General features: G+C 49.0%; 1 protein-coding gene across 1 annotated transcript in view; it reads right to left on the bottom strand.

The window, feature by feature from the left end:
• The window catches only part of SERINC1 (serine incorporator 1), a 205,888-nt gene that overhangs the window by 3,183 nt on the left and 188,329 nt on the right, over positions 1-14,376 (bottom strand). The gene's annotated exons all lie outside the window — the stretch shown is intronic.

Here is a 14,376-nt window from a genome sequence, read left to right as displayed (position 1 = left end):
CAGATTGCCAGTTTGAGTTGTTTGGGTGCCTGAATCTGCACTTGGTGTGAGTGAGAAGGTCTAGTATATTGGGGAGATTCTCGTGAATTACAAGGGACAACTCTAGAAGCATTGTGAACCAGGTTTGTTGCGTTCAGGTGGGAGCTACTAGAATAATCTTGAGAGATGTCTGTCTGAGTTTCCTGACCAGATATGGATTGAGTGGAGAGGTGGAAAAGAATATGTAAATATCCCTGACCAATTAATCCAAAGAGCATTGCCCATGGACAATGGATTGTGGTGCCTGGAGGAGAAATGTTGACATTTTGCATGTTCTTCTGTGGCAAACAGATCCATGTCCAGCATCCCCCGCCACTGGAAGTAGAGGTGGAGGATTTGGGGTGGAGATCCCACTCGTGGACTTGTTGTTGCGTCCTGCTTAGCAGATCCCCCACCGAATTGTCCACTCCTGGGAGAGGCATTTGTGATGACGGATAGCCCAGTGCCAAAAGTCCTGTGAGAACTCTATTGAGTGTGTTCCTTCTTGTTTTGGAATGTAACACACTGCCATCAATAAATCCTTCACTTAACCGGTTCCTCTGCCTCCTGCACTCCCACCCCTATAGCACAACCCTTCAGTCTGTTAACAGCGCTGGGACGCCTCCGGGTAGCCATCGCGCTATATAAATCCTCATTCCATTCCATTCCATTATGCTGTCCATTCGGAGAAGAATGATCTTCCCGGTTATATTGGGGATGAAGGCTTTTAGAGCCATCTGAATCGCTATGAGCTTCAGGACATTGATGTTTAGCGTTTGTTGATACCGGTCCAAGAACCCTGAACTGTTATGTCCTCCATATGTGCACACCACCCAATGAGTGATGCATCTGTGGCGACAGTCACTTGTGGGATCCAGTCCCAAAAATGTCTTCCCTTGAGGAGATTCACTGAGCCTCACCACTGCAATGACTGATAGACCCTGGGCACAACCAACACTAGGGGCCAGATGCATGACCCTAAAGTGCACAGGCAAACAGGTTAGCGACCCATTTGTGCATGCAAAAATGAATAGGGCAATGTACAATTCCTATTTAGCAAGTTGCAATTTATTCATGACTCGCTAAATAGGAATTGCAACTCGCTATTAGGAAGGGGCGTTTCAAGGGCATCCCTTGCCAATAGCGACTCTCTACCCTATGTATAAATGTTTTGCGACCGCAACTGCGGTTGCAAAACACTTGCAATTTACCACCCTCTTCAAGAGGGTGGTAATGCACTTGAAAATAGGAAGGGGTCCCTAGGGGACCACTTTCCCTTTGCAAATGCAGGGGGAATATTTTTTAGGGGCAGGCAGTGGTCCCAGGGTCCACCACCTGCCCTTAAAAAATGAAACAAAAAAAACCTTTAATTATTTTTTCTTTTCTTTAAATGCATCTTGCCTTTAAAAAAAAAAAAAAAAAAACTGCTTTATTTAGAAGTCCCAGACATGGAGGTCTGCTGAGCCCAGCAGGCCACCATCCCTGGGAGGACCAGCCATTCCCAATGAGGGAAGCAAATTGCAAGTGTAGGAGAGTAGGATCTGCTTACTATGGTTACCCCCACTTTTTGCTGGTGTTTCACGGTTTCTCGACTTTAGTCTGGCTGGGGCCCTGCTATCCAGGACCCCAGCCTAGCTGCTTCCTCTCTAAAATGATTGCATGTACTTTAGGTACACTCCAGACTGGTTACTGGGTTACCCTTGTGAGTCCCTAGTATATGGTACTGAATATGCTATTTACCAGTATGCATCTGTTCTTGGCATGTAGGGCTGCTGACATTCATATCTGTGCATAGATCGCCGCCTAGTGTTGGGTCCGGATGATTGCACATTGTTGTCCTGGAAGAGTCTTTGAAGTATCACGAGATAGGTGGCTCCTCCCCTGGACTACAGTGCGCATGGGCATCCCCTCCATCCTCAGATTGTTTTTCGCCATTGTGGCAGAGATGGAGTGTAATACAGTGAGTGATGTCCATGCTACATAGTAATACTGAATGCTACAGCTGCTACAGGTGCCGGGGAGGAGGGTGGGCGATATGAATGTCAGCAGCCCTACATGCCAAAAAAAAATGCATACTGGTAAGTAGCATATTCGGTTCGAGGCATGTGGGCTGCTGAATTCATATCTGTGCATAGATTACATAGCAGTCCCTCCTGTTAGCGGCGGCTGCCCGTGCCAGCTGCAGCAGTCTGAAAAAGAGTTTTGAGAACAGCCTGTCCTACAGCTGCCTGCTGTTTAGAATGCACATCTACGCAGTAGTGTTTCGTAAATGTATGTGTGGTGGACCATGTGACTGCCTTACATATCTCTTCTAAAGGAATATTCCCTAGGAAAGCCATGGACGCTCCTAACTTACGTGTGGAGTGTGCTTTTGGTGGAATGGTTAGTGTACGTTTAGCCTTAGCATAGCAAATCTGTATACACTTAACGATCCACCTGGCTATCCCTGACTTGGAAATGGGGTTGCCTTTGTGTTGTGGAGAAAAAGCAACAAAAAGCTGTTTTGTTTTTCTGAAATCCTTTGTTCTTCCTATATAGTACATTAGAGCCCGTTTGTCATCTAACGTGTGTAGGGATCTCTCCGCGACATTTTCTGGATTAGGAAAGAAAACTGGCAGTTTTATGGTCTGATTCATGTGGAACTGCGAAATCACCTTAGGCATAAATGTAGGGTTGGTGCGTAGTACAACTATTTGCGTGGACCTGTATGAATGGCTCTTGAATGGTTAGTGCCTGGAGTTCACTAACTCTCCTTAGTGAAGTAATGGCTACTAGGAAAGCAACTTTCCAGGTCAGAAATTGAATCTCACAAGAGTGTAGAGGTTCAAAAGGTGGTCCCATCAATCTGGTGAGGACCACATTCAGGTTCCAGACTGGTGAAGGTGGGTGTCTGGGAGGGATCACTCTTAAGTCCTTCCAGAAAAGCTTTAATGCCAGGCACTCTGAATAGTGAGAGGTGCTGCCTGTTTTGAAGATAAGCTGCTATTGCGGATAAATGTATACGAATGGAACTGTACGCTAGATTACATCTGTATAAGTGCAGCAAATAACAGATAATGTTTTGAATAGATGCATCCAGTGGGTTAATGTCATTGTTGTTACAATATATGACAAACCTTTTCCATTTAGCCGCATAGCATGCTCTAGTTGTGGGCCGCCTTGCCTCCTTGATGATATTCATACATTCAGGCGGCAAGTTGAGGTAGCCAAATTCTAAGACTTCAGGAGCCAGATCGCCAGGTTGAGCTGTTGCGGATCTGGATGCTGAATGTCTCCATGGCTCTGCGTCAAAAGCCTGGGCGTGAGGTGCAGCCTTTGATGCGGTACCACGGCTAGTTCTAGAAACGTGGTGTACCATGGTTGGCGTGCCCACATTGGAGCAACCAGGATGAGTGTCATCGAGTGTTGCCTCAGTTTGCATGCCACTAGCGGTATTAGAGGTGCTGGGGCAAAAGCGTTCGCAAATTTGCCTGACCAGTTCATCCATATCGCATTGCCCTGCGACTGTGGGTGTGGGAACCTGCTGGCGAAGCTTTGGCATTTTGCGTTTTCCCTTGTGGCGAACAGGTCTATCTGTGGATGACCCCACTGCTGGAAGTACGGTTGGAGTACTGATGGGTGTATCTCCCACTCGTGCATCTGGTGGCTGTGTCTGCTGAGCAGATCCGCCATCTGGTTGTCTTTGCCCGGGAGGTGTTCCGCCATGAGGAAGATGTTCCTCTGAATGGCCCACTTCCACATGCTCTGAGCCAGATGAGACAACTGTGGAGAGTGTGTTCCTCCCTGCTTCTGTATGTAGTACATGGCAGTCATGTTGTCCGTCCGGATCAACACGACATTGTTGCACAGGTGTACTTTGAAAGCCTTCATTGCCATGAAGATTGCCATCAATTCTAGAAGATTGATGTGCATCTTCTTTTGCTGTGCTGTTCATAGTCCCTGGACTCTGTAGTGGAGTACATGAGCTCCCCATCCCTGGAGAGACGCGTTAGTCGTCCGTATAATTTGGGGCACAGGCTCCTGGAACGGTCGGCCCTTGCAAAGGTTTAGTGGGTTCCACCAATGCAGAGAGTTGTATGCCCGACCGCTCACCAACACTAGGTCTTTTAATTGTCCTTGAGCCTGATTCCACTGACGTGCTACGCACTCCTGAAGCGGACGCATATGTAGTCTTGCGTGCGGGACTATGAAGATGCAGGAGGCCATCATGCCTATCAACTGCATGAACACTTTTGCTGGAAGCGAGTGTTGAGGTCTGAATTTCTGTATCAGCAATTGCATGCTGTCTAATCTCGCTGAATTTGGCTGAGCTTTGGCTGCCAGAGTGTTTATTGTCGCGCCCAGGTACTGTCGCACGTGGGCGGGCTGAAGATGTGACTTTGGATAATTCAGCAAGAATCCCAGACTGTGAAGACGACGAATGGTTTGAGACATGTGGCTGGCACACTGCTGGGCCGTCTTTGCTTGAATAAGCCAATCGTCCAGATAAGGGTAGACATGGATGTGCTGTCTCCTTAGGTTTGCTGCTACCGTCGCCAGGCACTTTGTGAACACTCTGGGTGCCATTGTTACTCCGAAAGGGAGTACTTTAAACTGATAATGTTGATTTTGAATAGTGAACCTGAGATACTGTCTGTGTGATGGTGTATGGGTATATGGAAATACGCATCTTTTAGATCCAGTGTTGCGAGGAAGTCTCCCTGACTGAGTAACGGCAGGACCTGCTGTAGGGTGAGCATATGAAAATGCTCTGACAGAATGTAACTGTTTAGAGGCCTGAGGTCCAGTATAGGTCTGAGAGACCCGTCCTTTTTGGGTATTAGAAAGTACAGGGAGTACACCCCCGAGCCTTGTTCTTGTACAGGCACGAGCTCTATGGCCCCTTTTTGCAGCATGCTGACGACCTCCTGCTGCAATAAGTGCAAGTGCTCTGCGGACATAGGACGGTGTCTTGGTGGTATGTTGGGTGGAGTGGATGTTAATTCCAGACAATACCCGTACTGGACAATGTCCCTTACCCACCTGTCTGTGGTGATGGATTTCTGGACTGGCAGGAACTGCTGTAGTCTCCCCCCGACAGGTGTTATATGGTCGGGGGGCAGTGACAGAGCGTCACTGTTTGCTATTGGCAGAGGATCTGGAACTGTTGTTTCCTCTGCCTCTGCCCTTGATGTTGTTTCCACGATATCTACCCCGGTTGTTCTTATTGTAGGTGGATTGTGTACTTCCTTTATTGTACGGTGTTTGTTGCGTGGATTGGCCTCTTGAAGGGCCCCTAGTATTGGAGCGACGAAAGGAGCCACCCCGAAAGTGCTGTGATTGCAGTGCCCCCATAGACTTTGCAGTCTCTGTGTCTTTTTTAATTTTTTCAAGGGTGGTGTCAACCTCAGGTCCAAATAAGTAGTCTGGGTTAACTGGCTGATTGAGGATAGAAGTTTGTATTTCTGGTTTGAATCCAGAGATTCTCAACCAGGCATGTCTCCTTAACATAACACTAGTGTTGATGGCCCTGGCTGCAGTGTCAGCTGCGTCTAACGCGCACTTGATGGAGGCATTGGTTAAAAGCTTCCCTTCTTGGATTAGTAGTTCTGCACCCTCCTTGTACTGATCTGGCAGGTGTTGCAACAGTGTCTCAAAGGTATCCTAATGGGACCTGTCATATCTGGCTAAGAGTGCCTGAGTGTTGGCAATGCGCCAAATTTTAGCCGCCTGCGCAGCCACCCTTTTTCCTGAAGTTTCCAGAACTTTTGATTCTTTGTCAGGAGGAGGAGCATCACCTGTAGTCTGGGAGTTTGCTCTCTTGCGTGCATTAGAAACCACTAATGAGTCCAATGGCAACTGCCCCCTTATATAAGTAGGGTCCCCAGGTGCCGGTCTATATTTCTTTTCAATCCTTGGGTTTAACATCCTGGCTCTAGTGGTGTCCTTAAAAATGTCACCAGCACGCTTAAGGACCCCTTTTAGCATGGGCAGAGTCTTGACTGTTCTTTCTGAAGTGGAAAATGTGTTGACCAGAAAGTCTTCCTCCACAGGGTCAGCATGTAGCTCGACGCCATGATTACTGGCTGCTCTTTCAATAAGGGCGTTAAAGGCAGGAGTGTCCTCAGTAGGAGATGTTTTCACATTGTACACATGAGTGTCAGGGTCAGACTGCGGAGCCCTTGGGTCAGCCGGGTCTGCCCATGGTTGGGTTTGATTATTGGGATCAGTGTCCACATGATAAGGGTCATCTTCATGTTCGTCATCCCCTGCATCCACATCTGAGTATGTGGGTGAAAAATTCTGAGGTTCTTGTCCATAGGAATGGAGGGGTTCCACAAGAGTTGGTGACGTTGTTGAAACCCTCTTCTTTTTCAAGGGAATCTTATATGACTCCATGGGTGTCTCTGGAATTATTTTCCTTTTATATATGGAGAGTCTACCTGTTTCCGAGTCGATGAATTGCCTCGACTCCTGTTCTTCAGGCTCTTCTGAAGCCTCTATTTCCGTCGACACTCTTGATGGCGCCGATACCTCTTTTTGGTTCAAACATCTTCGGACGTACTGAGGGTGGCAAGCCGAATTTGGTCTGCGTCGACGCGGTCTGAACGTTTCCGACCAGCTTCGGTGTTGGGGCTTTCTTTGTCCCGACCGCAGTAGCCTTCTCCTTGATGCGTTGGATTGACTCAGAGACTTCCTTGGCTACAAATGTACTTGGCTAGGTACCAAAGACATAGGTACCCCAGAGGCCTACCAGCGGCTGAAGCATGTATTATGCCACCCCTGGGAAGCCTTTTTTACTTACTACTGACAGCGATGATGACGGCGGGAGTACTCTCCTGATCTCGAACCTATATGACCTTACACTTTTTGGACCTGAGATTCCTAGTCCCTCTTTAAGAAATCCGTTCTTATAATCTGTAGAGTTTGGATTGCTGTAAAAGGAAGGGAATCCCTCCATTTACTAGACCCACATTATATGGGACCACAAACAGGCCCTACCTGAAATGTGGTGACGATATTTCCAAAAGAATATGTATTTGCCCTGATGAAGTCGTCGGGTGATTTCCCCGAGACGAAACACGTGTCGGCTGTTGGTCGTTTGGCTACAATTGTATGATGACTAGGACACAGGATCTTTATTGAAAAACATTGCTTCAAATTCCTGTACTTGTGACAAAGAATAGAAAACAAAAAAATAAAGGAATTATTAATGTGAACTACCATATCTGGATGCTTTTTTGGACTGATGATATAACTGAACTCCATTATTAGGCTCTCTGTGGAGAAGTGTGGCTCAATGGTTAGAGCAGGCAGACCTTGATGCAGAGCTCTGGCCAGGGACCAGGGTTCAATTCCTGCCCCGGTGGGTCTCGGGCACATTCATTCCCCTGACCGGATATTCTCGCCTCAGTGCCTATTCTGATCATGGGTCCCACGCTGCAACTCTGGGCAATAGCTTGCTTAGTCTCCACAACGGCCCCCACAACACGAGGGATGCCTGGTCTGCACCATGGGGGTGCCCAGGAGTGGGCACTTCACAGGGAAAGCCAGGAAGGGTTCCCTTGCGGTATTCGTACAAGCGCCGGGAAACCCACTGCGGGTAGCTGTGCGCTATACAAGTACAAAAACATTTACATTTAGTTGCTCAGGGACAATACTTTGTTTTAATTCGGTCCTCTGCGTTTATCACAGAGGAGCTCTTCTGGCACCTGGGTGGCCGTTGCCTTCTTGTCCCCTGGAGCATTGACTTTTGAAATTTTGTTATATATTACTTTATATTGGTTTGCGCAGTGTTTAACCTAGCCACGCTTCGCAGTTTGTTCCAAAATGGCACCACAGGTCTGCTACTGCAGCCTGGGTAAGTTGGTGCATGCACCCCATACTAAGATATAGGTTACCTATATCTATCTTTAAATGACTGACACATATAAACCTATCAGTCACTTCTATGCCCGGCCTTATCAATCCTGAAGGCAGAGTGCTTGGTTTTGTGTGAGAGGGTGCCCATGCAGGAGCTGGGCCCCTCTGCAGCTTGCGGAACCTATTCTCTGGGGCCAGTCTGTGATGCAGCCAGACTATATACTCTTAAGTGCTTTATAACATCGCAGTAAATGCTAACTTTGGAATGGCTGCATGGAAACATGTCATGTTTGGTGTCAAACACTTTGGAATCCTACCCCCCCCCGCCAGTCCTGGCGGCGGGGGTAGAATTCCACCCTTCTAGAGGGAGAGACCTGTACACACTGACCTAACCGGTAATAGTTTAAAAGAACTCTAGCATCACACAATGGATGCTGCAGCCACAGACAGGGTCTGACCTCCTGCTGCTGGACGAAACTCCGGCAGGGGAGGCCTGAACAATAGGTTTCCTATCACAGGGAGGTGTTACCACCTCCCAGACGGGCTTTAGTGTTTTGAGGCTGGGTGGGTGCATTCAGAGAATGCTTTTCAGACAGTGCTGGGGGCACACTTGGTGTCCCTGTGCATACCCCAGTTCAAACCGGTTGCAGAGGCACTCTGGTGCGAAATTGGACAAAGGAAATGGGTGTAACCACCCCTCTTTCCTGACCCTCCCATAGGTGGGTCCCCAGAGTATGTTCAACCCCTTTTCTTAGTATAAGTAAGGGACCCCAGTCCTTAGGACTTTAGATTATACCTGGACGAAACTCTGAAGCTGAATCCTGGAACTTCGACACACTATATTGACTAGAGGACTGAAGAATCTCCCTTGGGGTCAAGGAGTGACTCCCCTGCTCAAACAGGCACCAAAGAAGCATCTTGCCGGTCTGCATTTCCAAAGCTCCTGTGGGACGTCGTAGTATTTGCGACTCAGGACACATACTTCCAGGCTTCTCATAGGCCGACACGAGATGCCAGCAAAGCTGAGACTCGCAGCCCTCATGAGTGACGTGGAACCGAAACTCCTGGACACCGTACACATTTGCAAGTGCATCGACTTCCCAAGCTTCCCCGAAGTTGTGCATTAGGCTATTTGTAGTCCAAGCCCAGAGCACCATTGGCACCGAAGATAGTGGGCCTACACTCCACGAGTGTTCAGTGAGCCGCTTCTAGCACTTCTGCTTGAGGCCACTTCGCGATCCCTGGTCCGTCGACTGGTGGGTCCCCTAGAAGGTAACTCTACTTTCCTTTGGGCTTTCCTAGTTGCTCCCGACGTGCCCTGACTCCCCACCACGTGGTGAGTCCCTCAGACCTGGCTGGTCTGTACCAAAGCCAATCTTTGCTTTCTGTGTGGGTTGCTGTTGCCAAGGCTTGTTGGGTCTATTCCTGAAACCAACACCGCAACACTCCACATCCTTCGTGGGACAGCTCCAATCCAGCACCTGGTCGTCCTCGACGCCTCCTGGTCCTCGTGGCTGAAGAGTCAAGCTTCACCTTCACCTGAAATTGCCCGACATCGGTGGGCATTCGCTCATCGCCTTCCTGGTCACTGGCAAATGACCCAGACTCTGTCCCCTCTGCTTTCAGGTTCTTCACATCTCCGATCCAGGCTTGGATCCGCCCGGACTCTTTCCACTTGGACGCCAGCAGCACTTTGCAGCAGATCGCCATTGAAATCGACGACAAAACCCAACACGAAAAGACACCAATGCACCCTGTGCTCCTGTGGGTGTTGACTCTAGAACCTCCTAGTTCTAAAGGGGTTTGCTCCAAGTCCTCTTCTAAGTGTCCTTTATCTTTAAAATTCCAACCGCATCTTTCCCCATAGAAGTCAATGGTGATTCGCGGCTGTGTTTAGACATTGCAGTCGTCCCCCGTGGGTCCCCTGTGTCACTACCTTGGGTGGTTCCTGGTGGCCCCAGCTGTTCTAAAGGCTCTAGGCCTTGTCTCTATGTCAATTGTGGTTCTTATACCACTTTCTTAATATATGGTTTGGTACGCCCCTAGGCCTCAACGTATATTGTGCTAATTTACTGTGTGCTAATTAAGTTTACTGAATGTACTTTTGCCTCTAGCCTCCTAAAGAGACTAGAGGGATGTGTTTAGAATAAATACATATATTTTATATATATACCTGGTGTCGTTCTCCTTTCATTTGGTCATTTACAAGATTATAGACTGGTAAAACAAGCTGCTTTACATTCCTTCAAGACTTAGCCTGAAGGCAGCTTTCCACAGCTACCACTAGGATAGCTTTCTATAAAGGTTGTCTTAAACTACCATCAATAAGGGTCGTTTGGACTGGTGCAAGGTGCCCACTAGAATTGTGGACAGCATATGCCAGGCCAACTTCTCACAGCGAGTGCCTCAAATATATTCATGAGGCAGCAATTTGCAACCCAATTAGGAATCACAAACAGTGTCTCAGACACTGTTGTACATGGCATTTTGGGACTCGCAATCAAGCGCAATTTGTGAGTCCCCAATTGTCATGGTCGTACATCTGGCCATAGATCCTCTAAACTAACACCGCTTGTGACCACTGAGATGCTAGTCACACCTATAGGGGGCAAATGTGGAGCTGGTCATGAACTATTGCTATAAAGGAGGCCATTATGCCCAAAGGGCACATCACTGTTCTGACAGGCAGATGATGATGGGGTTGAAAAAGAGCCAGTTCGTTCTGGAGATTGAGGATCCTCTGGGCATCGGGGTATGCTAAGGCTGAATAGAGATTGCTCCTAGACAGGGCTGTATCTGAAGAGGCTGTAAATATGATTTGGTGGCATTTATTGTGAACCCCAATCTGTGTAAGATTGACGGTGGCCCACGTATCATGCAGGCAACTCGGTCTCGAACTCTTAATCAGCTAATCGTAGAGACACGGGAAGACATTAATGTTAACCCCTTCGATGCTCATGACGAGCTCAGCTCGTCATGAGGTACACCTCTCGTGTGCTCATGACGAGCTGAGCTCGTCATGTAAAAGGGGATTCAGTGAATATCAGAACAGGAGGGGGATCAGCTTAGCACCCAAGGTGTTAAGTCTTCTCAAATGGGCTGCAAACATGGCTAGGCATTTGGTAAACACTCTTGGTGCTGTCGTCATCCCAAATTGCGACACTTTGAACTGATAATGGCAGCATCCTGTAGTGTCATCATGTTTAGGTATTCAGATAGAATGTAAAGATTGAGAGGGCGTAGGTCCAGTATCGGCCTAAACATCCCGTCTGTTTAGGGGGCTTAAAAAGTATAAGGAATATACTCCCTTGCTGTGATGCCTGTGTGGAGCAGGCTCTATGGCACCTTTATACAAGCATCCTTTTACTTCCTCTTTGAGACGAGGAAGTGGCTGAGGGTCTGTTTTAATGGAGGAATGTTAGGGGAGTCGGTGGTCAGGCCCAGGCAGTATCGATGACAGATGATGGACAGTACCCACTGGTCAGATATTATTTCTGGTCATAAATGGTAAAATTGCAGCAGTTTTCTCCAGATGAGGGTTGTGTCTCCAGAGGGAATGTGTGGTAAGTCATTGCTTTGAGGTGGCGGCTCCCTTCCTGAGTTCCCCTACCTCTGCCCTTCTGGTTACTCCCCTTAAAGCCTCCTCTATAGTAACTTTTACCCCATTGCTGTTGAAATGTATGCTGCTGCTTTTGATTGGTCTGTGTCAGAGGTGGTTGTATTGGAAGCCCCTCACCTTTGTTATCTACGAAGGACTGCTGAAATGGAGTAGTGGATTGCAGTGCCCCCTAAATTTTGCCGTTTCTGTATCCTTTTTAGGTCTCTGGACCGTTAAGCTGCGAAGCAGCTTCCGGTCAGGAGAATTAATGTCTCTCAGTAGCTCAGTAGATCCCGCCTCCTTGCCCAGTCTCTTCTCCATTGGCTGGCTTCCTAAAAGGAGGCCAGCCATTGGAGGAGAGATCCGTCACTCCGATGTAGCCCCGTCCTTTTCGGATTTGGGGGAGTAATTTTTGCTGTTCTTTAGACAGTGACGTCGTCCGTCACTCAGCACAGCAAAACACGCCCCGAATCCGAAAATGGCCGTGCGTTTCTCTGAGGCATTGTCTCCTTGCCTCGGAGAAACATGGTGGTGCTTTCGGAGCTGCCCGCCTCCCTTCCCTGCTGCTTTTAGGAGCTGCTCGGCTCCGCTCGCCTCCCCCCTCTCTCTGCCCTCCTCCTTTGCACCGGATAATAGCAACATGAGTTTAGAGTTCACTTTGTTGGTGTCCCCATAAAACTTATTTTGTAAAGTGTTCAGGAGCTGCAGGCGCAGGCTTTGAAGCGCTAGCAACTGAAACCGTATAATAATGAAATATGTGCTACATTGCAGTGGCGCAGCTATCAGCCATTATGTCAGCTAGGTTCATCCTGAGCGTAGAAGTCGCTTGCAATGTTTGTTGTGTTGGAGGTCCTGTAACGCGATTTCTGGCGGATGTATTTTGTGGGTATATCATGTTGACGGGGCACCTACATCCAGTTTAGGTTGCCCGCCATTAGCATTTTACACACTTGGGGAGAGGTGCTCTCTGCGAGGCCCGGCCTTTCAGCGGTGTGCGTAGTTTGAATCAGGTTTTTATTGGCGGTGCTTTCAAATCCTATGAACCCATATGTGAGATGGCGTGCGTTTATTTTGATAGTGGTGCATTTGGGTGCATTGGGTGGTGCTTTGGGGAAGGGGGGTGGCAAGACTTCCTCAGGGTGTTCACAAGGGGATTAGAGGTGGTGCTGAATGCTTGGGCGGAGAGGCAGCAATAGTCTCGCCATAAGCACCGCCATGGCCGTCCTCCCAGGGCGGTACCCACGGTCCATGGGATGCGTAGTGGGCAAGCGATTTAAATGGCGGTGCCCTCATGGTCTTGAGGGCGGTGCGTGCTCACCATGCAAACCACAGGGGTGCACGTGGCACCCGCGGTAACAAGTGCCTGAGGCCTGGGTGTCCTGCAAGTGAATAGTGCATTTCTGCTGCACTTTCCATTATAAAGATGCAGTGTTTCTGCAGGGCGCCGTGATGATTCCTTGCCACAGCAGGTAGCGCTGCTGTATCCCCTGCCTGGAACTCGATGCCCACGCTCCAGTGTGTTCCTCTGCCTCCGGTGCTGGTGCAGCTCCCCCAGCTGCATGCAAAGTTTTCCTTGTGCAGCTCCCTTCCTAGGGATTGTTTATGAAGGAGTTTGTGAGGACTATTGGGTCCCTTCGTCCATTTGGGTGCGGTGGCTGCATCCTCCGGAGTGTTGCCGACCAGCCCACCTGCTGATGTATCCAACATCTGAACCTTTCCACGCTGAGAGTAGGGTGCATGGGAGCTGAGGCGCTCATGCAACCAAGTGGATTCCATTGCGTCATGGTTCGTTCGGACGGAGATCTCCCTGTGCCTCTCAGCAGGGGACTTGAGCAGTTTAGCATGTTTTCTTGTGTCACGGGCTACTCATTCGGTATGGCCTCCAATGGATTTTTTTCCACTGCCTTGGGATGGACACGCTAGTGGATGGTCCCTATGTGTCATGGCATCAGCCATCAGGTGGATGATCTGTGATGGTGCTGCGTGCGTTGCACGAGCACATGCGCACACTGAGCCAGAGCCTGGTTGATCATGCGGTGGGTTGGAGATTTCTTGCATGGGCGGTCCCGTACTTGCACTGGGAACTCCGGCTTCCGCGTATGCATGTACGGCATCCTCGGCGTGCTTCGGGTACAGGATAGCTGTTCCTCTTGACACTGTTGCCAACGCCACATGGTGACTTTTTGTGCCCGCAGTTGCAGTTAGGGACATTCACCCACCGGTGCGGGTATTGTGTAGGTGAGGCGGACATGGGTTACTCGGTGCCCCCCCCCCCCCCAAATTGAGAAAACAGCAGAAGTTGGTGGCACACAGGAGTGCCTGTGGGACAGACACAGAGCGGGCGATGAAGTGGCCTGTCGGTGGGTCCAGGGTATGGTCACCTTTGAGAGAAGTGGTGTGGCGCTCACCAGTGCAAGGCGATGGGCTACATCGCTTGCGGGTTTAGTGGAGGCACTCGACTCATGAATTAGTCATTGGCAGGGGACAGTGGGGAACAACATGGTGTGTGGGGCAGCAGATGGGGTGGTCACTATTCAATTAGGACATCGCCGCCCGCATCCGCAAAGAGTGTTTGCATTGGAAGTGCAACTCTGCCCTTCTTAAATTCGTTAAATCTATCTGTGCGTAAGTCCTGGTATAATGTAAGGGGTGCTCATGTAAGGCGCTCCGATACCTTCAGCTCGAGTATGTGCTAGATCGAACTGTGAAGAATCAACCAATAGCACTTTGCACTTTGGAGTAAAAAGTGAATTTTAAACAAGCGGACTTGTGAAGATTTACTAGTGTCACTGAAATGTTTTTAGGGTGCCGGACGCAGTGCGTTGTGTGGGGCAAAACACTATGGGGGTGAATATGTAACATGTTAAACCAAATTGTTGTGCCATGAGGTGTTAAGGCCACTTGGTGTCAGTGTTACT

The sequence above is a fragment of the Lissotriton vulgaris genome, chromosome 6, assembly GCF_964263255.1.
Source record: "Lissotriton vulgaris chromosome 6, aLisVul1.2, whole genome shotgun sequence".
NCBI lineage: Eukaryota > Metazoa > Chordata > Amphibia > Caudata > Salamandridae > Lissotriton > Lissotriton vulgaris.
Note: the sequence above shows the minus strand (reverse complement) of the source record. Positions and strands in the feature narration are given on the sequence as shown.